General features: G+C 49.5%; 1 long non-coding RNA gene across 2 annotated transcripts in view; it reads right to left on the reverse strand.

The window, feature by feature from the left end:
• The window catches only part of LOC129534060 (uncharacterized), an 80,148-nt gene that overhangs the window by 27,209 nt on the left and 27,027 nt on the right, over positions 1-25,912 (reverse strand). Inside the window, exon 2 of one of the 2 annotated variants that reach the window (XR_008680470.2) lies at positions 20,872-20,975. The exons of the other annotated variant lie outside the window; for it this stretch is intronic. This is a non-coding gene — a long non-coding RNA (uncharacterized lncRNA). The remainder of the gene's footprint in view (positions 1-20,871; positions 20,976-25,912) is intronic. 2 annotated transcript variants of the gene reach the window in all.

Consider the following 25,912-nt stretch of genomic DNA (forward strand, 5'->3'; position numbering starts at 1 on the left):
CTTGCTCAGGAGCCTAGCATAAGCTCCCAATTCTCACAAACCAGCCTTCTCAGCCTGGCATTGAAGGCCCCAGCATGCCCGCCTCCAGCCCCATCCTCTCTGACTGTCTCACCAAATGTTCCTCACCCCAAGCTCTAACGTGGCCCTGGCTGACCTCCTGCCTCCCCCTGGTCCCCACAGCACTCATGCCTGCCGCCTCCTTCCTCTGTCCTCCCTAGACTTCCGAGCTGGGCCCCGCCTCATTCATCTTTGAGTTCCTACGGATGTAAAAAGTCACAGACAAACCAAATCTCCAGCAGCAGCAGAGAGGAAGCCTATCAATAACAGGCCATAACGCAGTTATCAGGCTGATTGGCTTTGGGAAAGAAGCAGGTAATCGAATCTCCCTTCGGGCGCCATCTGTCTCCATTGCCCCTGCCTCACCCACTGGATGCCCACCTGCGTCCGGCGGCCAAGCCAGCGGGCCTGGCGGTAATGCAATTACCGCACCATTCCATTAAAGGGAGCTTGGGTTCTTTGGGGACAAGAGGAAGGGTTCCAGAAGGACAAGCAGGAGAGGACAAGGACAGGGTCAGAGGGAAACAAATGCAGGAGCGACACCCACGGCCAAGATAGATCTGGAAAAAAGTGCAGAAGAGTATGCTGTTCTCAATATTCCTGTTTCTTTTGAATTCTTACCCATACCGTCTCCCTTTCAAGTTTCTGGAACTGCTGCTTTGTGAGAAGGTCCCCAGCACATAGAAGGTGCTGAGACACATCAGCCCAGACTTTGGCACCAGGCTGCCTGGGACGGAACCCCACCCTGTCCCTGGCCAGGTGTATGACCTGGGGCAGGCTAGTTAACCTCTCTGTGTCTGAGTTGGCCCCTCTGTAAAATGCAGATGGTGAGAGCAATAGTGGTAGTGATACCCATGTCACAGCTGGCTGTGAGGACTCAACGAGTTAATCTAGTAAAGTCTTAGAGAGGGCCTGGCCTATGGGACTCCCACATGGTCATCCATTCAGGTGGGATGGCTGCTCCTAGAGGGCTCCCTTCAGGGGCGGCCAGAACCCTGCCTGTGTACAGTGAAATGGTGCAGGGATGATCTCTTTACAGCGGGCAGTGGCTGGCAAGAACTGAGCTCCACTTCTAGGATCATAACTGAGCCCTATTCCTCACTGTCTGTCACAGGGGCCGTGTAGGGACAGCAGGCAGCTGGTCCCTGGGCTTCAAAGCCAGCCCATTCCTAGAGCTTCTCATTCCACTGGTATGGGGTGAGACCCAGGCATTGGTAATTATTTCAAACTCCCCAGACAAAGCTGACAAGCAGCCAAGGGTGGAGACCACCACCTCTGGCCTGGGAGACCAACATGAGTGTGGTTATAGTGCCTGGCAGAGAACCAGCCAAGAGAGGTCAGCAAGACCAGGAAACACAGGCACCTGAGGACCCCAGACCCTCAAGGCCACCAACCTTGAGCAGGCAGCAAAGGGTGGCATGGAGTCTCTGGCTGCCAATTCCTCATTCAATTATTCCACAGATGTTTACTATCTGCCTGGTCGGTGCTGGAGCCTGGGCAAGGCCCTTGGGCTCCAGAAAGTCGAGACGCAGTTCTGTCCTTCAGGCCACAAGGTCTAGTGGGGGAAGCAGTGGCAATCCAGAATAAGAGCAGCAGCTGCTGGGGCACAGTATACCCTGAGAGAGCTAGAGCTGGGGAGCACGGGGCACGTATACGGATTTTTGCCATTGACACTATACTGAACATACGCTTAGAATTCGTATTTTTCAGCAATAACTTCCCACCTTAATAAACAGTCATGCACAATACGATTTTTCAAGGCCACATCGTATCACACCACATGGGTGCTGTGATTTATCTAGCCCTCCCCCTGCTGCTGGATATTTAATGTCTTCAGAGGCATCACTGAGGAGGGCTTATTTTCCTTGCACAATGAGATGCACAAAGGTGGCAGCAGGCTACCGCTGATGTTACAGCCGTGTGTGCTGCCATCCACAGCCCAGGCTCCCTTTAGCTTTCTGCCCCTCCCGCCTGAATCTGTGGCTTCCTCCTTCTTGCTCAGAGAACGGCTGTTGGACTTCCAGCCATCACATCCACATTGCAGGCAAGAAAAGTGGGGAGAGAGAAGAGCAGAGCATGCTGCCTGCTGAAAACTCCCCCCTTTAAGCAAGAAAACCATACAGTTGATCCTGCAAGGACATGCTCCCCACTCACCAGGGCCCCCTTCCCTCCCCCAGCACCACTACACCCCTCCTTGGCACAACCAGGGATGGGAAGCCCAGGAGTACAGCCTGGGCCTGCCACCTCCATGTCTCAGGGGGCAAGACCCTCCCTAGAGCTGCCCACAGGCCCTCTCCACCAGGCCTCAGGCCTGGAGAAAGAGACATGGCCAGGGCCATGTCTAGGCCCACCCTAGTTGCAAAGGAGCCCGGAAAGTCTAGCCTTTGCTGGGCACACTGCTGCTGCCCTGAAGAGAGCTGGAATTGTATTAGGAAGGAGGGTGCGGAGGAAAAGCGGGCACCTAACACTGTCTGCCACCTTGATCCTATAGCACAACAAACTGAATGCCTTATTGTGGATATGCAGCCTGGGAGGCAGTGGGTCCCCCAGGCACAGATTATCCCAATAGAGGTTAGCTGATGACTTTGCCAGAAATGTCTTGGCGAGGATTCAAACAAAAGAAGGAAATCAAGAGGCTCCACAGCTCTTTTTGGCCTTAGGGCTTTGGGGGAAGAGTCCCACACCCTTAATTAGGTTATTCTATAACTTGAGTTTAACGGAGAAAGTATGATGAATTGGAAGTCACAGGTTCTAACCTCACTCTACTCTCACTGTGCAACCTGTAGCAAATTCTTAAATTTTCTGAGCCTCAGATTCCTCTGCTATAAAATGGGAATAAAGTAACTTACAATTATTTGTGATTAATATGTGCTGGACACTATGTGAATTATTTACATGAATTATCTTACTTAATTCTGACAGCTCTATGAGATGGTTGTTACTATTTCCCCCATTTTACAGACAAAAAACTATGGCACAAAAAGGGTTAACAGTGAAACAATGCTCTTCCCCACCCCCCTCAAGCATTATTGACGTATAGTTGACAGATAAAATTGTATATTTTTAAAGTGTCCAATGTGATGATTTGATATATGTATATATTGTGGCATGATTCCTGCCATCAGGTGAGTTAACACATCCACATCCCTCACGTAGGAGGCAACATTTATTGCCACTGCACCCTCCTCTCTGCCAGAATCTGGTGGAGTTAACTGTGACACACATGTGAACTGTGACATGCTTTACAAATAGTCCATGTTGGAGCCTTCTGTGCTGCCTTAGGACTGTAGACTAGAAGAAAAATAACAAATTCACTTATTCGTTTAAGAAATATTTCTCATTCAACTGCTACACTCCAGTACTCTCTTAGGGCAGACATCAGTAACCAAACAGAAAAAGCATTTGTCCCTCAAAGAGCTCACATTTTAGGCCAGGCGCGGTGGCTCAAGCCTGTAATCCCAGCATTTTGGGAGGCTGAGGAGGGCAGATCACGAGGTCAGGAGATCGAGACCATCCTGGCTAACACGGTGAAACCCCGTCTCTACTAAAAATATAAAAAAATAGCCGGGCGTGGTGGTGGGTGCCTGTAGTCCCAGCTACTCGGGAGGCTGAGGCAGCAGAATGGCATGAACCCGGGAGGCGGAGGTTGCAGTGAGTTGAGATCGTGCCACTGCACTCCAGCCTGGGCGACAGAGCCAGACTCATCTCAAAAATAAAATAAAATAAAATAAAATAACTCACATTTTAATGAAAAGAGACACAGAGGAAAGAAAATCAGTGAGTTTATGTTGATACATACTTGATAGATGGTGATACATACTATGGAGAAAACTAAAGTAGAAAAGGAGAGTGTTAGGATGACCAGGGGCTGCCATTTTAGATGAAGGGGTCAGAAAAGGCCCCTTCTGTACAAAGGGGACATTTGTAGGAAGCAAGGGAGCCCATTACATGGACACCTGGGGAAGGTGTCCTAGGCAGTGGGAACAGCTGGTGCAACGGCTCAATGTGGGCACTTGCTTGGGATGTTTGAGAAACAGCAAGAAGACTCAAGTGGCTGGAGTGGATTGGTGGATTGAGTGAGCCGAGAGTGGGGAGAGGAGGTCAGGGGGCAATAGGGTAGGGGCTGGTTAAGGTTTTGTGGCCACTATAAGGATGTCGGCTTTTGCTTGAGGAAATGGGAGCCACCAGCGGGTTCTGAGCAGAAGGGTGACATGATCTGATCTGCTTTTAACAGGATCACTCTGGCCACTGCTGAGAATTGGCTAAGCAAGGGGGCAGGCAGGAAGACCAGTTGGGGGCCATGCAATAATCCAGCTGAGAGAGGTAGGTGGCTTGGCCCACGTGGTCATGGTGAGTGGGTGAGAGGCGGTCAGATTATGGATGGTTTTTGTTTTTCTTTTTGATATGGAGTCTCACTCTGTCGTCCAGGCTGGAGTGCAGTGGCGCAATCTTGGCTCACTGCAACCTCTGCCTCCTGGGTTCAAGTGATTGTCGTGTGTCAGCTTCCCAAGTAACTGAGATTACAGGTGTGTGCTACCAGGCCCAGCTAATTTTTCGTATTTTTAGTAGAGACAAGCTTCTCTATGTTGGCCAGGCTGGTCTCGAACTCCTGAGCTCAAGTGATCCACCCACCTTGGCCTCCCAAAGTGCTGGGATTTCAGGCATGAGCCACCACACTTGGCCAGATTATGGATGTATTTTGAAGATAGATAGAGCTGATAGGATTTACTCATTGATTGGACAAAGGGAGTAAGGAAAAGAGAGAGAGAAGTCAAGGATGACTCCGAGGTTTCTGGGTCTGAGCAAGCTGGAGGAAGGAGTTGTCATTTACTGAGAGAGGGAAGACTATGGGGAATGAAGATTTGGGAGAGAAGATCAGATGCTCAGTTTTGGACATACTGATTTTGATCTTCTCATTAGACCTCCAGGAAGAGATGTTAAGCAGACAATTTGAATACACAAGTCTGGAGTTCAGGGGAAAGTCTCAGGCCTAAGATATAAATGAAAGGGTCATGAGCATATAAATAGTATTAAAGCAATGACAGTGACTTAGTTTACCAAGGGAGTAAGCACAGAGGAGACACAGAAGATGTGCCAGTACTGAGCCCTAGGGCTTTCCAGTGTTCGGAGGTTGAGGAGACCAAGAAGGCACAGCCAGAGAGGTGGGAGGAGAACTGGGAGAGGGCAGTGTCCTGGAGGCCAAGAGAAGAAAACACAGATGACTTATCCAGAAACAGCCATAAAAGCTTTCAAAAAGTTAATGCCCTTTAACTAAAAAATGCGCTTCAAGAATACATTGTAATTAAATACTCCTGACTGTGCACACAGATTGATGGCCAAGGATGTTCTTGACAGTGTGGGTTATAAAAGTGAAAAACAAAAAACCACCTGAATGTCTAACGATGGGGTCTTGGCTAAATAAATTAGGATACATCCATGTGATGGTATAGCCGACAGCCAGGAAAACTCACTTTTTTTTTTTTTTTTTTGAGATGGAGTCTTACTCTGTCACCAGGCTGGAGTGCAGTGGCACAATCTCAGCTCACTGCAACCTCTGCCTCCTGGGTTCAAGCGATTCTCCTGCCTCAGCCTCCCCAGTAGCTGGGGCTACAGGCATGCGCCACCACGCCCAGCTAATTTTTGTATTTTTAGTAGAGACAAGGTTTCACCATGTTGGCCAGGATGGTCTTGATCTCTTGACCTAGTGATCAGCCCACCTCAGCCTCCCAAAGTGCTGGGATTACAGGCATGAACCACTGCGCCTGGCCTGAAAACTCACATTTTGTGGAAAATTTTAAGACTCCTGAAAGACCTGCATGCAGGTTTGTCTTCATGATCTATTATTAAGTGAAAGCAAGCTGGTTACAAATCATTACAGTCAACAAGGTCTCTGTATCGGTCAGTTAAGAACATGGGAGCCACTCTAGGCATTGCAAGCAGAAAGGGATTTAGCCCTGGGAATTAGTGTATACAAAGGTGTGGAAAGGCTGGCTTGGTTTCTTTGCTAGCTTTTAGGGTGTTAGGAAGTTGCTGAAACCACAAGATACCTGAGCCTCTAGCACCAAAGCAAAGAAAATGCCTGGAGGCTTCTCAAAAATCTCCTATCTGCTGAAGCCCACACAGCTGCCCACAGCTGCCACCAGGAAAATATTATGATTTATGCTTCTTTTCCATCTGCCAAATCTTGTGAAAGTGCCTCTCATTGGCTGGCGAGGATTCTGAGGATTGTAGCTCCCTGGCTTCCAGCCCCTGCTGGCCAGGGAAGCATAGGTTAGGGGAGAGAAATTATATCAAGTTGCCAGCACACTTTACAAATATTTCTTTACAAAGATAATGTGCCTGGAGAAAAGACTGAATGCATAAATGCTGTGGCAGGCCAAATAACGTCTCCCAAAGATGTCCACACCCTAATGCCTGGAACTCGTGAATACATTATGTTACTTGTCAAAAGGGAGTCTGCATGTGATTAAGGTTAAGGACCTTAAAATCGGGATATTTTCCTGGGTCATCCAGGTGGACGCCATCTAATTGCATGAGCCCTTAAAAGCAGAGAACATTCTCTCTAACTTTGCCTTCTGCCGTATCTCCCATCTTCCCCTTTTGCCACATCTCTCCTTTGCTTCTAGCACAGTTTGGAAAGGATCCCTCCAAGTCTGAGGATCGCTGGTTCTAGGGAGGGGAGGGCAGGGGCTGTTGGTGTCCCTAAGCTGCTAACACCAGGTGGTATCTGTCCAAAGAAGAGGCTTTTCTATGGAAATTGCATTGTTTTTCCAAAAAGCAGTCATCTTGCCCTCTTGGCTCAGCCTCATACAGCACATCTGGGATGCATTTACTAGAAACTTCCCCCGGAGGCCTGGGCCTGGTGCAGAAATTGAGAAGACTGGAAATGAGTAAGACTCATGCCAGGGCACTTAACAGGATCCACCAGTGGCACCTACTTTTCCACAGGAAGCCACACAAGTCAAGAATCCACCATGATTTTGCAAGATGGCTCCAGGGAAAGCCCTCCTGGGTTGTGCCTCAAATGCCCAAAGGGCTCCTCATTCTGCCATGCACCCCACCTCATTCTGAAGGCCTAGCCCTCATTGTGTGTGCACATCCAACCTCCAGGGCCCATCTTGCCTCTTTCTATCCAAGTCCCTGCCTTTAGTGCCTGACCAGGGTCCTGGATCCCCCAAGGCTGGGACCCGCCTTGCTCTTGCCTTTCTTGTCAGAAGCTGTACTTCTGTCCTTAGCCCCAGTCTGATGGCAGGAGACCCTTCCTGCTGACCAGCCTTCCCACTATATTCCCAGTCTCCCATGGCTGGGAAATAGGGTTGGCTTCAGTTGTCCCTACTGGGATGCACCAAAAGTAGCAGGAAAAGATTCAAGAACCCTTTAATGCTCACAGCTTTGTCAGCATCCAGAGGTCGTTCTGTCCCCTGCCTCCAGAGCAGGGTGTCCACCACTCACTCTTGCTGGCCTCCTGTCAATGGCTGACCATGCTCTTCTCACTTTGCCTAAAACTCAGTTTACCCCCACACCTGTCTATATGCTCTATTTTCTCTCCTGATGAAAGAGTGGAGAATGTGTCTATACTCACTCAGGTATACAACACAGTTACAAAATCACCTTCCTTCCTCTTAAATGACTGCATTAATTAAAGGTTTGTAGGCCTGGAAGATGCTAAGGTTCTAGGTCAAGGAATTTCCTCTTCCGTGCTCCTAGAGCTGACAGTTGTAAGGAAAGGAAGGGCAGCTCAGGGAGGACATCTAAAGGGCCCTCTTGTCTCCTGGTTACCTGGCCTCAGCACATCACCCACACCCTCTGCCACTTCAATCCCTGCCCAGAGGGGACAGAGGGGACACTGGAAAATCCCCTCCCTCCCTCCCTCTAACCCTCTCCTCTCTCCAACAAGCCCTGGGCACAGCAATGTTCACCCAAGAGTGATGATGAAGTCAGCCAGGTTCCTAAGAAAGGGTCATGGCCAGAGGACTTCGAAACTGCTTCAAGAAATGGAGGGAGGGTGTGGTGACTTCATATGTTTAGGACCAAAGAACAGTCCTAGGGATGCTGGAGGAGATAGGGGGGAGGACGTGGTCACTGCTTTCAGAAGCTGCTGCATGAAGGCTGCATGCTGCAAATGTTAAGAAGTAGCCATGCCAGGCTGACGTCTTCCTGACTTCCTGCCACCTTCAGGGCTCTCCTTTAGCCTCCCTGTCCTAGTGTAGGAGTAGCCACCTGTGCCTGCATTGAGTCCACTAGCCTGGGAGAGGCCCAAAGTTCTGGATCATGCCTCCCTCAAAAGACTGGGGCTCAAGATAGTCCTGAGGGTGACAGAGGTGCAGGGCTTCCTCAGGGGGCAAGCAGAAGAGTCCTGGTTTTCTTCCAAGGACCCCTGCCCCCTGCTGTTCAGTCCTCTCCAGCCTTCCTGCCTTCCCCAGGCCTTCTCATCCCCCTGCTCGTCTCCACATACTCTGTCAGCCTTAAGGAGGCTCTTGTGGATCCTCATTCCTTCGGGACAGGAGGCCAACAGCTACGTCCTGAGCCTCAGCTCTTCCCTGGCCATGCCCCCGCCTCACACCTCCAGCCCTGATTTTGTGCCTCTGCTTCCAAGGGAGGAAGATGAACGACGGAGGAAGTTCTGAGCTAAGGAAGGGAGTATTGATGAAAGTTGTGTTGACAAAAGAATGTGTCAAGACTAAGTATGATTCTTTCCAGAAGTACAAGAAAGCCAAATTCTGGGAAACTCAACATAACCTACTATATTCACATGTAAAATAGATTAATTTTCCCAACATATTTAATGGGGAGACTCTAAAAGTAGTCCCGTTAAAGTTGACGTCAGCTCTCCCCATAAACTATCACCATTAGTATTTAATATTGTTCTGCAATTACTTGACAATGCAGTTAGATGAAAAATAAAATAAGAGGTATAAATATTGTAAAAAGAAAGCAGTTATTATCGTTGGATGATATTACTCTATACTTGGATATTCCAAGAGAATCAGCTAAAGAACTTTTACTAATATCAGGAATTTATCAAAGTGGCTAGTTTAAAAACAAGATTTCCTAAATACAAGAAATAACTAATAAAAGAATATGGAAAAACATCCCATTAATAAGGTTAACAAAAACCTAACATAAAACACATAGAAAAAAATGTGCAGATACATGGAAATAGCTGTAAAAGCTAAATGAGGGACATACACATAGACTTGAATCGATGGAGAAAGACCTTATTCTTGGATAAAAAGTCAGTAATATTGTAAGCATGTCAGTGTCACCATAATTAAACTATAAATTCAGCATACTTCTGTACAAAATATCAGCTGCTTTTGGGGGATAATTTGACAAAATGATTACATACAAATTCCTCTGGAAAAATAAATATAAATGAATAGAACATTCCTGGAAGGAAAAATAAGTAAACTAACAAGGAAAGAGTAGCACTATAAAACATTTTTCAAAAATATTATACAGCTACAATAATTAAAATAGTATGGGACTGGTGCCTGCATACAGATCAATTGGAAAGAATAAAAAAATTTTAAATAGGCCCAAATAAACATGAGAATTCAAGTCAATAAATTGAGATACTAGTCAGATATTTGGATCAAAAATAAATAAATCTGGATTCGCTACATCACTCCTAATATGGACATAAATTCCAACAGGATCAAAGATTTAAAGAAAGGAAGACATTTTAAAAATAGTCATAAAAGTGCCAGAAGAAAATATGTGTAAATGTTTTCGTGAACCTGGGATAGCGATTTTCCTAGTCATAGAACAAAACAGAAGTCATAACAAAGAAGATTAACAAATGTACCTACACAGACATTCAAGGAAAAAGCTCCATAAACAAAATCAAAGGACAAAATAAGAGAAAAGTACCTGCAAGATGTATGACAAAGTGCTAATTTTCCTAATTTAAAATAAGACATTTTTTAAAATAAGAAAAAGATTAAACAATCCAATGGCAAAATATAGGCAAAGAATACAAACAGGTCATTCGCAAAAAACACAACTGGCTAATGAAAATATAAACAATGTTCAATCTCACTAATCATTTTAAATGCAAATTAAAACAAGATCTAATTTTTCATTTATCAGATTGACAAAGATGAAGAAGGTGATACTATACAGTGTTGTGGAAGACATGGCAACACAGGCAATCTCATGCAATGCTAATGAAATGAAAATTAGTACACTTTGCCGCAATTAGGCATTATCTATTATATTTTATTTTAGTTTAGTTTATTTTTTGAGATAGAGTCTCACACTTGTCATCCAGGCTGGAGTGCAGTGGCACGATCTCGGCTCACTGCAACCTCTGCCTCCTGGGTTCAAGCAATTCTCCTGCCTCAGCCTCCAGGGTAGCTAGGATTACAGGTGCCTCCCACCACGCCCGGCTAATTTTTTTGTAGTTTTAGTAGCGATGGGGTTTCACCATGTTAGCCAGGCTGGTCTTGAACTCCCGACCTCAGGTGATCCGCCCGCCTCAGCCTCCCAAAGTGCTGGGATTATAATCGTGAGCCACTGTGCCCGGCCTGGCATTATCTCTTAAATTTTAAATGTTCTGGCCAGGTGCGGTGGCTCATGTCTGTAATACCAGCACTTTGAGAGGCCAAAGTGGGCGGATCATGAAGTCAGGAGTTTCAGACCAACCTGGCTAACATGGTGAAACCCATCTCTACGAAAAATACAAAAATTAGCTGGACGTGGTGGTGGGCATTTGTAATCCCAGCTACTCGGGATGTTGAGGTAGGAGAATCGCTTGAACCCGGGAGGCAGAGGTTGCAGTGAGCCGAGATCACGCCAGTGCACTCCAGCCTGGATGACAGAGCAAGACTCCATCTCAGAAAAAATAAAATAAATAAATAAATAAATAAATAAATAAATGTTCATATTCTTTGACCCAGCAGTTTAACTTCTAGGATATTATGCAACTGCCCAAAGATATATGTACAAAGGTGTTCATGGCAGCATTGTTTATAATTTTTAAAAAGGGAAACAAATCACAGCTTCATTTATAGGGAGGTGGTTAGGTAAATAATAGCACATCCACAGAGCGAACTACTCTGCTGCTATTGAAAAGAATAAGGGGCTGGGCATGGTGGCTCATGCCTTAAATCCCAGCACTTTGGGAGGCCAAGGCAGAAGGATCAACCACTTGAGACCAGGAGTTTCAGATCAGCCTGGGCAATATAAGAAGACCCTGTCTCTATTTAATAAATAAATAAAAATAAAAAAGAATAAGGAAGCTTTATGTATATACCATCACGGAAGGAAGTCTAACATAAGTGAAAAAACAAATTGTTAACCTTACGTGTAACGTATTTTTAAAATAATATGTTTTAATCATGCCTGGGCCCATCCACTTCTCTTTGGAGGTCCCTAAGGAAGCTTAATACATAAAAACAGTGGTAAAGGCAGGCAAAATATCACTTTAATACTCACTGGGGTCCTGGCCTCCAGTGGGCAGGACAAAGGCCCCTCTGACAGTGCACACAGAAAGGATCCAGCGGTTCCTGGGGCTCCCTCTACCTTCACATCCTGTCACTCTGCCTGGGCCCAGATCCTCCACCTTGCCGTGCATGCACACAGGGGCCACTGCTTGACTCAGAAGACCCCCACCCTCTAGTGGCTCTGGAATCTCTTCCTTCAGGGTGTGAAGGCCAGGGAGAGAGGCAGGGGAAGGGGTTGACCCACCCTCTGGGGTCAGAGGTGCTGAGCCTCCCGGATGCAGGGGGTGGACCAGAGCCAGGAATTGCAACAGCTGGCCACGGGGTTTGTGGGTGAGTGGGCAGCCTGCTGTGGTGAGGAGGGGAAGGATTTGTGGGAAACATGGTTGGCAGAAATAGCCAGGATGGCATGCACCGGCAGCCTCTGGGGAGGGGGCCCTTGCCCTCAGCCAACTCCCTCAGGGTCCATCCTGGGGCATTGCTGGCCACCTGGCCACCCTACAGGCCTTGAGTCACTTCCTGTGTTTTTCTTTCCCCCCAGGTAGGCTCTTGACTCACAGCCCTCCTTCTCTTCTTCCTGTCCTTCTGTGGCTCAGGGGGCAAGGACAAGACTCACCTGAGGGTCAGGAGAAAAGTTAAGGGACCTTGGCTTGGGATAGGTGCCCTCCCACCCAGACCTCTTACCTCAAAGGTTACCTCAGTCAGTCAGTCTCCTGTGTCCAACCCAGCCCAAACAGGGACTCACTGAGTCCCTCCTAACTCCTTCCCTCAGAGAGAAGGGCTGGAGTGCTCAGACCTCCTGTCTGCAGCTTCGGCAGCTTCTGCCTTCTCTCCCAGTCTTGTACCCTAACCTGGCTCTCACTCTCTCGCATTACAACAAACTCCCTCAGGAGTTCCATCTTCTCAACAAATATTTTCTAACTGAATCAGAGTCAAGGTAAATCTCCAGAGTAGGATCACAGGGCCAGCTGGTTGAGCAACACAGAAGCAGAGTCCTCTCCACTGGGGACACTTTGGTACTCATGGTTGGTTGTCTACTCAGCCTCTGTCCCCACAGCCCTTTCCTCCTTTAAAACCCAACCCTCTCCGCCTCCACCACAGTAAGGCCCTGAGCCTCACCAACCAGTTAGCGAAGCCTCGTTCTCTCTAAAGGAATGGGTATGTGGCCTAATGTTGGCTGATGAGAACTCAAGAGTAAGTTTTCTAGGGGCACTCCAGGGAAAAGTTCTCCTTATTTGAAAAACGGACCTTGAGAAAGATATGGCCCCTCTTCAACCTCCAGGCATATTATGTCTGGATGCGATGTCTGGACTTTCAGCAGCCACCTTACAACCATGAAGGGCGCTATAGCACCTGAGAAGCAAATCAACGCGCTGAGGATAGCAGGGCAGAAAAACAGACAGAACCTGGATCCTTGATTATGTGATAGATCCACTCAATTACCCTCCCTAGACCCACGGTCCCTGGGGACTTTTGTCAGGAAATGAACACTTCCTGTATTGTCTAAACCATTTTGAATCAGGATTTCTGTTACTTGCAGTCAAAGGGCCCTGAGGATACAGCTAGATATTTGGCAAGTATGGATGAAGAAACCAAATGAGTAGTTGTGAGCAAGGAGGGTGCATGGCCTGAGGAAGAAGACCACATTTCCAAACCTCTGGCTCATGTTTAGCCTCATGACATGAGACCAGGCCAGCTGGATGCTGAGAGAAGCAGGAGGAATTTGGATTGTGTGTGTATAAAGATGTAAGAAACAAGAGCTGGAGTGAGGGTACCTCTGGGAATCAGTAGCTCAGGTGTGGTGAGGGAGAGATACAGAGATGTTCATTATAGCATTGTTTATTCATGATTCCAAAAAGAGTGGAAGCGACCCAGAGGTTTATTTATAGAGAATTGATTAAACAAATGTTAGTATGTCCATAGAGTGGGAGCTGGGCATCAGCAGAACCTCAAAAGAGGAGGCACCAGACAAGCGGGAGCCCTGGATGGGGTCGTGTGGTCCACCAACTGTGGACCTCCATCGAGCACCAGGTCTTCTCCTCACCAGCTTGGAAGGAGGAGCCTTTGGCCAGGCTCCTGGTTCAGTTCCTGTCACGTATTTCTTTGCATTATACATTCCATTCCCTGACTCCCCAGTACAGATCTGACTCCCCGGCACAGCTCTGACTCCCCAGCACTGCCACTCCCTTCTCAAGGGCAGGGACTCCCTCTTCTGTGTCTCAGGGCTGCCCTGGGCTAAGCATAGTGGTTGGGGCCTGATTACATAGGATCCAGGAGGAAGACAGCTTCTGTTAAAGGTAAGGGAGGAGGAAGACTGTCTAGAAAAAGCAATCAGGAAAGTGGAAGGGCCAAGGTTTACTGAGCAGGACCATTGCTATGGAACCAGGAGAGGGACAGAGATGGGAGAGGAGGAGATGAAGAAACAGATTCTAGATGGAGGGCAACGGAGCTAGGATGGGGACAGGAGAGCCAGAGAGGAGATTCAGCCCCTACAGCACCATGGGAGGGCACCCAACTACAACCCACGGTAATGCATTTCACCCCCAACCCAATGCCAACACACATGGGTGTGCAGAAACTTGAAATGAACATTTCGCAAAACTACACTTCCCCCTACAACATGTAAAGCACTCTGTTTTCTATTCTATTCTACTTCATGTTTTTCAAATGCTGGTCACAACCTACTGTTAGGGTTGTGACCAGCCAGGGACAAAGTCCGTGCGGAGACCAAGCACAGGCATTTAGACTCTTTATAGCAATTTTTTCTCTTGAATCCCACAATACAAAATTGGAGTTTGGGCTGGGCTCAGTGGCTCAAGCCTGAAATCCTAGCACTTTGGGAGGCTGAGGCGGGCAGACTGCCTGAGCTCAGGAGTTCGAGACCAGCCTGGCCAACATGGTAAAACTTCGTCTCTACTAAAACACAAAAAAATCAGCCAGGCATGGTCACAGGTGCCTGTAATCTCAGCCACTCAGGAGGCTGAGGCACAAGAATTGCTTGAGCTCGGGAGGCGGAGGTTGCAGTAAGCGGAGATCGTGCCACTGCACTCCAGCCTGGACAACAAAGCAAAACTCTGTCTAAAAAAAAAAACTGTACTTTGTCTTATTTTATTTTTCTAATCATTTCTTTGCATTGTACAATATTATCAGTTTATGACAAATTGGAATTTTCTGTGAGACAGAGTCTGGCTCTGTCGCCCAGGCTGGGGTGCAGTGGCGCAATCTCGGCTCACTGCAACCTCCACCTCCTGTGTTCAAGCAAGTCTCATGTCTCAGCGTCCCGAATAGCTGGGATTACAGGTGTGCGCCACAACACCCAGATAATTTTTGTATTTTTTAGTAAAGATGGGGTTTCACCACGTTGGCCAGGCTGGTCTCGAACTCCTGGCCTCAAGTGATCTGCCTGACTCAGCCTCCCAAAGTGCTGGGATTACAGGTATGAGCCACTGCGCCCGGCCGACAGATTGGGATTTTAAAAAAAAAAAAACTAGTCGTTCTTTCAGGTAGCTTGAAAAGCACTGTGTTGGAGGATACGGGCCCTGCCTAGCAGCTCACAGTCCAAGATGGAAAACTCCTCTGGCCTTTCCACACTGGGGAGCAGCCTGCAGGCCTGCCTTCCACAAATGCCCCCTTCCCTGCCTGTCAGAATCCTCCAAGGCTCAGTTCAACGCTATCTCTCCAGGAAAACTTCTGAGATGGCACCCGCCTGCACTCGCTGTTGCCCTGGAGCTCTCACAATACACTGCCTGGATCCCTTTACCCTATTTCATGTTCTCGTCTGGGTGGCCGTCAATGGACCTGCTTAGCATAGATTCAGGCCGTGGGTCTGACACAAGCACAGTTTTGCACACAGTAGGTACATCAAAGGTAAGAGAGAAAGAGGAGCACAGACAGGGTGGGAAAAGGAGGGAGATGCAGGGATGGGCGCTATGGATGGTCACCAGGGATGGGAAGTCTGAGTCCAGGTTCTTCTGACACCGCAAAGTCAGAGGAGGGCCGTGGGTAGAAATCCTGGGTGTATCCTAGCCTAAGTGGTTCAAGGAGGGGAGCAGCGTAGGGTGCCCACTGGAGCAGGAAGAAGGGGGTTGCTCTGAGCCAGGTTTCCCCAGGCACCATGGAGCCTGTCCTGAGGAGGGGAACAAGAGGTGGGTCTGGGGAGAACTGGGCAGGGCCTGGGAGCTATTAAGTGTTTGCCCTCAGGGGAGGCAAAGCGGGGAGCTCTCTGAAAGTGGTGCTGGGGGTTCTTCACAGAAAGGGCAAGAGAGTATGCTAAACCCAGGCAAGCCCGCAAGAGGTCGTTTCATCCATCTTCCTGCCTCCATCCCAAACTCTGGTAGCAACATCTGGACTTTCCATCCTAACATGCCCTGGAGCTGGGACATACTGACTCCCTTGGATGGTTTGTTTCCCTCTGCCCTGGAAGCCCCTGCCATCCCCACATCATTTTGACAGTGTCTTAGCTTTGAAATTTTGCTGTGTGACCTCGGGCAAATCAGTTGACCTCTCAGAGCCTCAGTTTCCTCATCTGTTCAATGGGAATAATAGCACCGGGGTGCTATTGCGGGAACAAAGTGAATAATGCATGGGAAGTGCCTGGAAGGTGGTGGGTGTTGGTCAGTACCCCCTCTTGCCCCATGCTGCTCCCTGGGATGGCACTCAGCCAGGAAACTTGGATATCATGTAGTGTGTCTCCTGTGGGTCCAGTAGTCTGGCAGAGCAAGGAGGAATGGGCTATCTGAGATGGAGAGTGGGTAACCAAAGAAGGCCTCCAAGAGGAGGTGAGTTGCAGACAGGAACTGATGCCTGAACTATGGAGTAAAGAGAGAGCAATCTTCCCACGTGGGAGACCTGATCTCTGCTAAGACTCATGAGAAAGAAAAAGCTGGGGTAGGAACACAGGGCAGAACAGCCGGGCCAGTTCCTGGAATGGGGAAAGGTGTGCGGAGGGGACAGCTGGCAGAAAGGGCCACCGGGAGCCATTTCTGAGGGTCAGCAAGCCTGGCATGCTCCTGGCCCTGCTCAAGACGGTGACGAGTCAGCAGGGGAGGAACTCCCACTGAGCCAGGTGAGCGGCCCTGGCCTCAGGAGTGAGGCTGCCAGCTTGCCTCCAGGAACTGGCAGCAACCCTGGCAGGGACAGGGGCAAGGGCCTGGGGAGTGGAACAATGTGCTTTGTGTGCACTGGCCATGGTGGGGCTGGCTCTTGAAATTTTCCTAGAATAAGCTGGAGCCCAGGGGCAGAGCTAGGGCTGCCTCTGCTGAGAAAGCCTAACCCTGCAGTCCACCCAGGGCGACAGGAGCCCCCACCCCAGCCCTCACCCCTCCCTCTTCAACCAGACCCTTCACAGCCTGCCCCACCTTGGCTCAACCAGTAGCTCCTCCACACTCACCCACGCCCTTCACTCCCGCCTGGGGCACACACACCCCCCTGCACCCTGTGCTCAGTGCATGCACCCCCCCACCACACACACACAGGCAGGCGTCACCCAGTGTCCAGTGGGTTTATGGAGAGAGGGGGTTCCCCTTGTACTAGACAGTATGAAGAAACCATGATGTGGGGGGCAGAGAGCGACAGACACAGAGAAAGACAGGAGGGCCCGATGGGAGAGTTACGACCAGAGAACAGGACAAGAAAGAAGAAACGGACAAAGAAAGGGGGAGTAGAAAACAGACACACAAAGACAGAGGCAGTGAGGGGAAGGACCTCAGAAGAAGAGCAGGACACTGTCCTGGGGGTTCCCGGGGCTCCGGTGGTGGGCAGTGGTGTGCTCTGCCCTCAGCCCTGCAAGCCCCCAGCGCCCTTGGTCACCCACTCTGGGCCTGCCACCAAGAAAGTTCCTAAACTCTCTCCTCTTCTCACAGTTCCCTCCCCCGGCCCTGTGTCACGTTCAGGTAGAATATTCAGGGCTCACCCACCACTTCAAGAGGGAGGAAGTCCTGAGCTCCCAGGTCCAGGCTTTAAGGGCTGGGGGCCAGGCCCTCGGCTTCTGCACGGTGCTCCACACAGCTGTGTAGACTGCAGGGCCCTCTGACATCTGTCCATCCCTGGTGTAAGCAGACCTTACTTGAGCCCCAGGCCTATTGACCCCCAGGGACAGCATCTCTGCCACTCATTCACAGGAGCCCCCAGAATCCAGCCAACATAGCTTCATTTTCTCCCCAAAAGGCATTGCTTGCTTTTTGGAGGAAACACTCCTCCCGACTTTCCAGGCCTATCCCCCAGGACCACCACCGTTGTCCTCGCCTCTTCTCTAGGAGCTCATTTCCTCTGCATACTCGGAGCTTTTCATCTCCTGCCTCCTTCAGATGCCCATAAAGAGGGCAGGCATACCCAGTCTGGCTCAGGTACCCGGGGAAGCTACTGACTGGCCAGAGAAGGGTCTGGTCTCCTTCCTCCTTTGTTCCTTGCCTCTCAACCAGTCCCCTCTCCATGACAAAATATTGTCTTCAGTCCCACCAACAGTTTGGAGGTGGACACTTTGCAGGGGAGGCTTAAACCCTAACTACTACATGCTCTTCACCTTCCCTCAGCTGGGTACACAGGGTTTCCCCCTTAGGGAAGCAACTGTATTGCCTCTCTTCCAGAAAATTAAAGCCACCCAGGACTTCAGTGCCAGGCCCTTTATTATGAATTCCTCCAACAGGCCTGGAATGAAAGCCAGGCTGCTGACTAGGGCCGGCCCTCCAAATCCCCTCAGACCCTAACAAGGAAGAGAGCTATCTTGCACAATGCCACTTGCCAGGCCACCTGCAGCCCCACAAGTCCACCTCCTCATTCTCATTCCCGAGCACTGCCAGGGGCCATCAGAAAGAAAGAGGGCTAGGGATGGGAATGGAGACTGAGTCCTACAGGTAGGGAGGGCAAGGGACTGAAGGAAAAGGAGAGCAAGAAGGAAGGAGGGGAAGACCGAACCAGAAAAAGATGTCGGGGGTGGGGGTTGGGGTGGGGTGGGATCTGTGGAGAGAGAGTGGAAGAGAGAAAGAGATGGCGAGAGAGACAGGGAAAAGAGAAATAAGAGTCATGGTAAGAAAGAGACAGGAACAGAGAGCCTAGGCTTCTCCTGGCTTCTCTAGATCTCTCCAGCGGGATTTAAGACCTCAAGCAATCCTGGAGATCAAGATGGAGGCTTGGCCTGCAGCTTGAGGATCAAACTGTCTCCTGGAAACTACCCCCATGCCCTGGACCCAGCCTCTGTGGCCCAGGACAGTAGTGGGGACAGGTTAAGGCTAGGGAGGGCCTTTGCCAGGCACTGGGAAAAGACACTGCAGGCCCCAAATTGTGGTTAATCTCCAAGGACACGCAAGAATGCGGCAGGAGAGACTAGGATTAGACAACAGGGAGAACTCAATGACAGCTAGAGCCCTGGGATTCATTCCCTGCAAGGGCAGGGAGGTTGAGGGGGCAGAGGAGGAAGGAATCTGCAAGGAGGTTGCTGACGTCCTCCTGGAAGGCTAGAAATGAAGCACAGGCAGCCCAGTCTTCTCCCACCTCCCTCCACCCCCAGCGATGAGTCAGGGATTCCGCAGAATGCTGAATTCCTGTCTTCCTTTGGGCAATGATACTTGACACTCTCCTGGGTTTTCTCTCCTGCCACAGAAGTAAAATCTTCAACCATTCTCAAGGACTTCTTTCTCCTCAGCTCCCCAGACAGGCCCCTGCTTTCCTGTGAGTCACTGTATCTTCAAAGCCCCTTCCTGCCTCAGCCTACCCCGATAGCTCTCAGGCTCCTGGCTTTGCACGTGTTGTTCTGTCTGCCTGGAACCCTCTTCCCAGAACTAGCTTCTTCTCATCCACCAGAAACTAGTTTAGATGGCACCTGCTGAAACAGATCAGCTCACAAAGGCCCGGCACAATGCCTGGCCCACAGAAGCATTCCTGAGTGCTGTAAATGAATGAACTGTGAATCAATGAATGCAGAAGATTCTGAGGGGCAGAAACCACATGCCCTACCCTCAGGGAGCCCACGATCTGATGGTGGAGACTCAGCCTCTGCCTTGGAACCCCTCAGTGAGCAGAGCTGTGGAACTCAAAGAAAGCAAAGCCTTGCCTGGGGCCTGCAACCAGGTTCCCTCTGAACTTCAAGGCAAGGAAGTCTTCTTCTATGGTCAGGGCTCAGCCCACACCTGCTACAAAGACAGGGCCCAATAAACATTTCTGGGAGGGAGCAGAGGGGAGGAGAGGGGAGGGGAGGGGAGGGGAGGGGAGGGGAGGGGAGGGAAGGAAGACATCTCATGGCCCTTTGGCTTTTCTCTGAGGGCTGCACTCTGGTCAAGAGGCTCCCTGGTGACCAGGGCCAACTGGCCCTTTCCATCAGAGCCAGGCACTGGAGAGCACAGTGTGGGTGCTTGCTCCATATTTGAGAGCAGAATAGAGCTGGAGGACTCTGGGCATCGAGAAGCCAGGCCCCAGGCCCCAGCGACAAGGCTACCTCAGTTTCCAGACCCACAATGAGAGCAACCAGAGGAGGGAGGGGAGAGGAGGCAAGCTGCCACAGGGCCAGGAAGAGGCAGCTAAGGCGGTGTGGGACCCACCTGGGGTGAATGGATGGCTGAGCCTCCAGGGTGGCCTCAAGGGTTGCAGGGGAGACCAGACAGGGCTAAGGGTTGCAGTCCTGGTGGGATCTGAGCCTGGGGAAAAGGGAGAAGCTGGGGAGGAATCCTTCCACCAGCCCTTCAAGGCGAGCAAAGCCCCCTGCACTCCCCCAGCCCCAGCGAGAGCAGCTGGTTAGTGGATCAGGATCATTGCCTCAGGAAGGCAGGGGAGTTTCTGTGAATGAATCTTTTCCATGCTCAAACCAAAACCTAAGTCCCTAGCCCAGCAGGCAAAGCTGCCACTTCCTCTCCAGAACAGCAAAGACCTAAGGCACTGGGAAGAGTCCTGCCACTTGGGGCACCTCCCTTCAGGCCACCCTGGGGGTGGCTGCTGTGGCAGAAGTGGAGGAGAGACAAGTCAGGATGGGAGACTTTCTCCTGAGCTGGCCTCTGTGTTCTGCTGTGATATCCCTGCCCCAGGAGACAAAGTGCCACAGAGGGTAAATAGTAGGGGTGGAATTTAAACCCTGAGAAAGAGAGCAAAAAGTCACAGACTTCCTGGGTCTATGCAGGGATAAGAGCTAAGTGCCAGGGAATTAGTAAGTGCTGAGGCATGAAGCCAGGGGTTAGTGGGTCAGTGACCCACCCCATCCACCTATTCCTTAGCTGGCCATCATTAGGGAAATGATGTATTTATTTAACCAACACATACATAGTGCAAGGTAAAGCACAAATACCTAACAAATATTAATTCAGTGATTCCCCAGAACAAACCTAGGAAGAGAGCACTATTGTCATCCCCAGTTGCAGATAGGGAAACTGAGGCCCAAGGAGGTTACCTGACTTGCCCCACATCACACAGCTGGAAAGTGGCTGAACCGGGATTCAAACCCAGACATGATGCTGCCCCACTTGAGTCTTGCTGCTGCCATGATTTCAAGGCCTGGAAGGGGTCAGAGAAAGTCAAAAGTCAGGAGGCCAGCATCAGAGTAGGGCAAGGACCTCCCCCAGCAACGGCCAGAGCCTGAGAGAGAGCAGCTGATATAATTGCACCCCTTGTTGCGGGGGTGGGGAGTTGGCCCAGGCCCAGGGAGTGGCCAATGGCAGGGCCCCTGCCTCCCTCAGCTTGCCAGGGAGAAAAGGAACCCCTCCAGGGTATTTCTATTATCTGGAGGAGAAAGTGAGGTGGGAAGAAAAATTGGCTGGAAAGCAGACTGAACTTGCAACTTGGTTTAATAACCAAATCCCAGTTCTCCCTGTGAGCCAGGGCTCCCTCCCACTGTCCCCTCCAGAAAAATCCAGGCCAGGCCTGGGTCTGGGAACAAAGAAGCCTGTCCCCACAACCCCCGCTCCCCCAGCTCCCAGCTCCCTACTAGAGCCCCAGAAGTAGGGTCCATTTCTCCTGGAACCTGCCATGGCCCCTCCAGGCCTCCAGTCCCACTCTGGCTGGTCAGGCGGAGAAAACTCTTCCCGAGCTCAAAGAGAAGAGGAGGATCCCAGAGATGGGTGACTGCATTTTCCACCCTGAATATGAGGCTGTGTGGGTTGGAAAAATAAACGGCACTGGTTGGGGAAGGGGGAGTGAACTGTTTGAATGAGGGCTCTCCTGAGAAATGCCGGTCATGTGGTCCTTGGTCCAAATGAAAGGTCAGAGCACCCACTGCGCAGTCAGAATGGCTGGGGAGCGGGAGGAAAGGGGAGGAGCAGAGTGGGCAGTCCTCATACACACTCACACACAAACATTCACATACATCTTCACACACACCCACGCTCACATACACACACACATATTCATATACACATTCACACACATCCATATGCGCCATCACACACACACACATATTCATATACATCTTCACACATACCCACGCTCACATAGACACACACATTCATATACACATTCACACACATCCATATACAGCTTCACACACACCCACACACAAACATTCATATACATCTTCACACACACCCACGCTCACATACACACACACATATTCATATACACATTCACACACATCCATATGCACCTTCACACGCACACACATATTCATATACATCTTCACACACACCCACGCTCACATACACACACACATTCATACACACATTCACACACATCCATATACACCTTCACACACACACACATTCATATACACATTCACACACATCCATATACACCTTCACACACACACACATTCATATACATCTTCACACACACCCACGCTGACATACACACACATATTCATATACACATTCATAAACATCCATATACACCTTCATTCACACTCACACACACACAAACATTCATATACATCTTCACACACACCCACGCTCACGTACACACACACACATATTCATATACACATTCACATCCATATACACCTTCACACACACATTCATATACATCTTCACACACACCCACGCTCACATACACACACATTCATATACATCTTCACACACATCCACACACATTCATACACATCTTCACACACACTCATACACACACATATCCATATACACATTTACACACACCCACACTTATACACATTCACACACATCCATATGCACCTTCACACACACCCACACACACATACACACATTCATATGCATCTTCACACACTCACACTCACACAATTCATATACACACTCACACATTCATATACACATTCCCACACACCCACTCGTACACACTCACATGCATTCATATACATCTTCACACACCCACACTCATATACACCTACCTACATTCATATACACACACATTCACACACATTTATATACATTTTTACACACCCACACACTCACACTCACACATTCATATACACATTCTCACACACTCACACACACACACACACAAACATTCATATACATCTTCACACACACTGACACATACACACACACATTCATATACACATTCACACACATCCATATACACCTTCACACACACACACATTCATATACATCTTCACACCCATGCTCACATACACACACATTCATATACATCTTCACACACACACACACACATTCATATACATCTTCACACACGCCCACACACACACATTCATATACATCTTCACACACTCACATTCATACACACACATATCCTTATACACATTTACACACACCCACACTTATACACATTCACACACATCCGTATACACCTTCATACACACACATTCATATACATCTTCACACACACCCACGCTCACATACACATATTCATATACACATTCACACAATCCATATACACCTTCACACACACACATTCATATACATCCTCTCACACACACACACTCACACATATCCATATACACATTTACACACACCCACACTTATACACATTTACACACATCCATATACACCTTCACACACACCCATACACACATACACATTCACATTTATATACATCTTCACACACACACATTCATATACACACTCACACACGTTCATATACACATTGCCACACCCACTCATACACACTCACACACTCATATACATCTTCACACACCCACACTCATATACACCTACCTACATTCATATACACACACTCACATACACATTCACACACATTCATATACATTTTACACACCCACACACTCACACACATTCATATACACATTCTCACACACCCACACAAAACACAAAAACATTCATATACATATTCATAGACACATTCACATACGTCTCACACACCCCACACACTTACACACACACATTCAAATACAGTCTCATGCACACACATTTATATACATATTGTCATACACACACTCATACACACTCATATACGCTCATACATTTATATACACATTCTCACACCTCGACACACTCACATGCACTTATCTATACACTCATACATGGAGACACTCAGATACTTAGATACACACACACATACACGCAGACACACACTCCAACACTCCTACACACATACATTCACCCCCTCACACACCCACACGTCTATACACTCACATCCTGAAGCACACTCAGACACACATACTAACTCTCAGAAACACACTTATCCCTCAGAGGGGGTAGGACCAGCCTAGGAAAGAGTCCTTCTGGGAGAATGGCATGGCTGGTGACTGCCAAGGGGTAGGCAGAAGCCTAGGACTGGGCAGGGAGCCCAAGAGTAGGGGGTGGTGCTGCGGGCCACTGTGCAGAGGCCAGGACTGTGAATGAAGTGGGCACTGCTCCTGCCCCCTCCCAGGCCTGCCTCTGGCCAGGCCAGCCTCCATCCCGGCATTGTCTCAGGCATCTTGGGCAGGGTTCCCAGAGCTGGCTGAACCAGGGGCCTGGCCAAACAGCCCTCCCCTGCCCTCCCATTCCTCTCTTCTTGCAGGGAGGGGGTGGGAAACCTTCCCCATAACCCTGGCATTTCACCCCCAGCCCACACAGGTGGCTTTTGGAGAAGCTCAGGTGCCAGAATTTGACCCAAAAACTCCAGGTTCCACAACGCCCCCTGCTTCCTTCCCAGGCCAGGAAGCCTTGGAAGTCCAGCCCCCACCAACCTGTCCCCTCAACTATGACATTCATTTCTTTTTTTTTTTTTTTTTTTTTTTCTTTTTGAGATGGAGTCTCGCTCTGTCACCCAGGCTGGAGTGCAATGGTGTGATCTGGGCTCACTGCAACCTCCGCCTCCCAGGTTCAAGCGATTCTCCCACCTCAGCCTCCTGAGTAGCTGGGATTACAGGTACCTGCCATCATGCCCGGCTAATTTTTGTATTTTTGTAGAGATGTGGTTTCACCATGTTGGCCAGGCTGGTCTTGAACGCCTGACCTCAGGTGATCCACCTGCCTCGGCCTCCCAAAGTGCTGGGATTACAGGTATGAGCCACCACGCCCAGCCCATGACATTCATTTCTACCACATCCCAGGTATCCCATCTGCTCTCCTCCACAGGCTGAGTTTAGTGCAGGGCAAACTGTCTCCCTCCCCACATCCCCCACCCAAAGCAATGGGAACTACTGGCATTTTAGTCTTAAAGGCCAAATGAATCACCTGTGTGCATGTGGTGGGGGCAGGAGGGGCAGGCATTAGTAGATTGATTTGAACCAGTTCCCTCTTTGAGAACTGGCTCTCTCCTGCCCTCTCCAAAATGTTCTCCACCAACCCCTCAACATGCAGTCCTGGCAGGGTGAGTCCCACCTCTCCCTGTTGGTACCAGAGAGCTGAGCCACCCTCACAGTGGCTGTGTCCCAGCCAAAGGAAGGGACCCTATGGGCAAGAAGACCAGCCATCTTCCGGAACCGGGTGTCCTCCCTTAAGGGGACTTGGGCAACACCCTTTACAGGACCTTGTAGGGTAACAGCAAGAGGATCACCATACTGTCCTCACAGGGCTTGCATCTGGGAGGGGCTCTTCCCTGTCTTGGAACTGAGCCTGGACAACTCAGGTGCCCTCCAACCTGTTCTCTACCTGAGCCAAAGAGGTTTTTTCCAAAACACAAATCGGATCCCATCCAGCCCTTGCTTAAAACCTTTCAAAGGTTTCCCAGTGCCCTCCGGATAATTCCTTAATGCAGCACAACATGCAAGATCTGCCATTGCACCTCGCCTCTTCTTCCCCTCCCCATGTCATGATCCTCACCCATTGAAAGGAATGCCACCCCTCTCCCAGTTCTGGGATGCTCACCCCCACTCCCAGCTCACTCATCATCCTGCAGATCTCAGCTCCACCTCTCCTGGAAAGTCTTCCTAGATCCACCCCCGGGTCTCAAGCTGAAGCCTCCTCTCTGCTCTAGGGGACATTGTATCTCTTCTGTTCTGGCACTGATCACAGTGTGTTGAAACAGTCTGTTTGCTCCTCAGCCTTCCCATCTCAACCAGGAGCTCAGGAGGGAAGGGATACATCTGTCTTACTCATCATTAAGCTCCTAGCCCCAAGCAC

This window comes from Gorilla gorilla, chromosome 5 (genome assembly GCF_029281585.2).
Source record: "Gorilla gorilla gorilla isolate KB3781 chromosome 5, NHGRI_mGorGor1-v2.1_pri, whole genome shotgun sequence".
In the NCBI taxonomy this organism is placed as follows: Eukaryota; Metazoa; Chordata; class Mammalia; order Primates; family Hominidae; genus Gorilla; species Gorilla gorilla.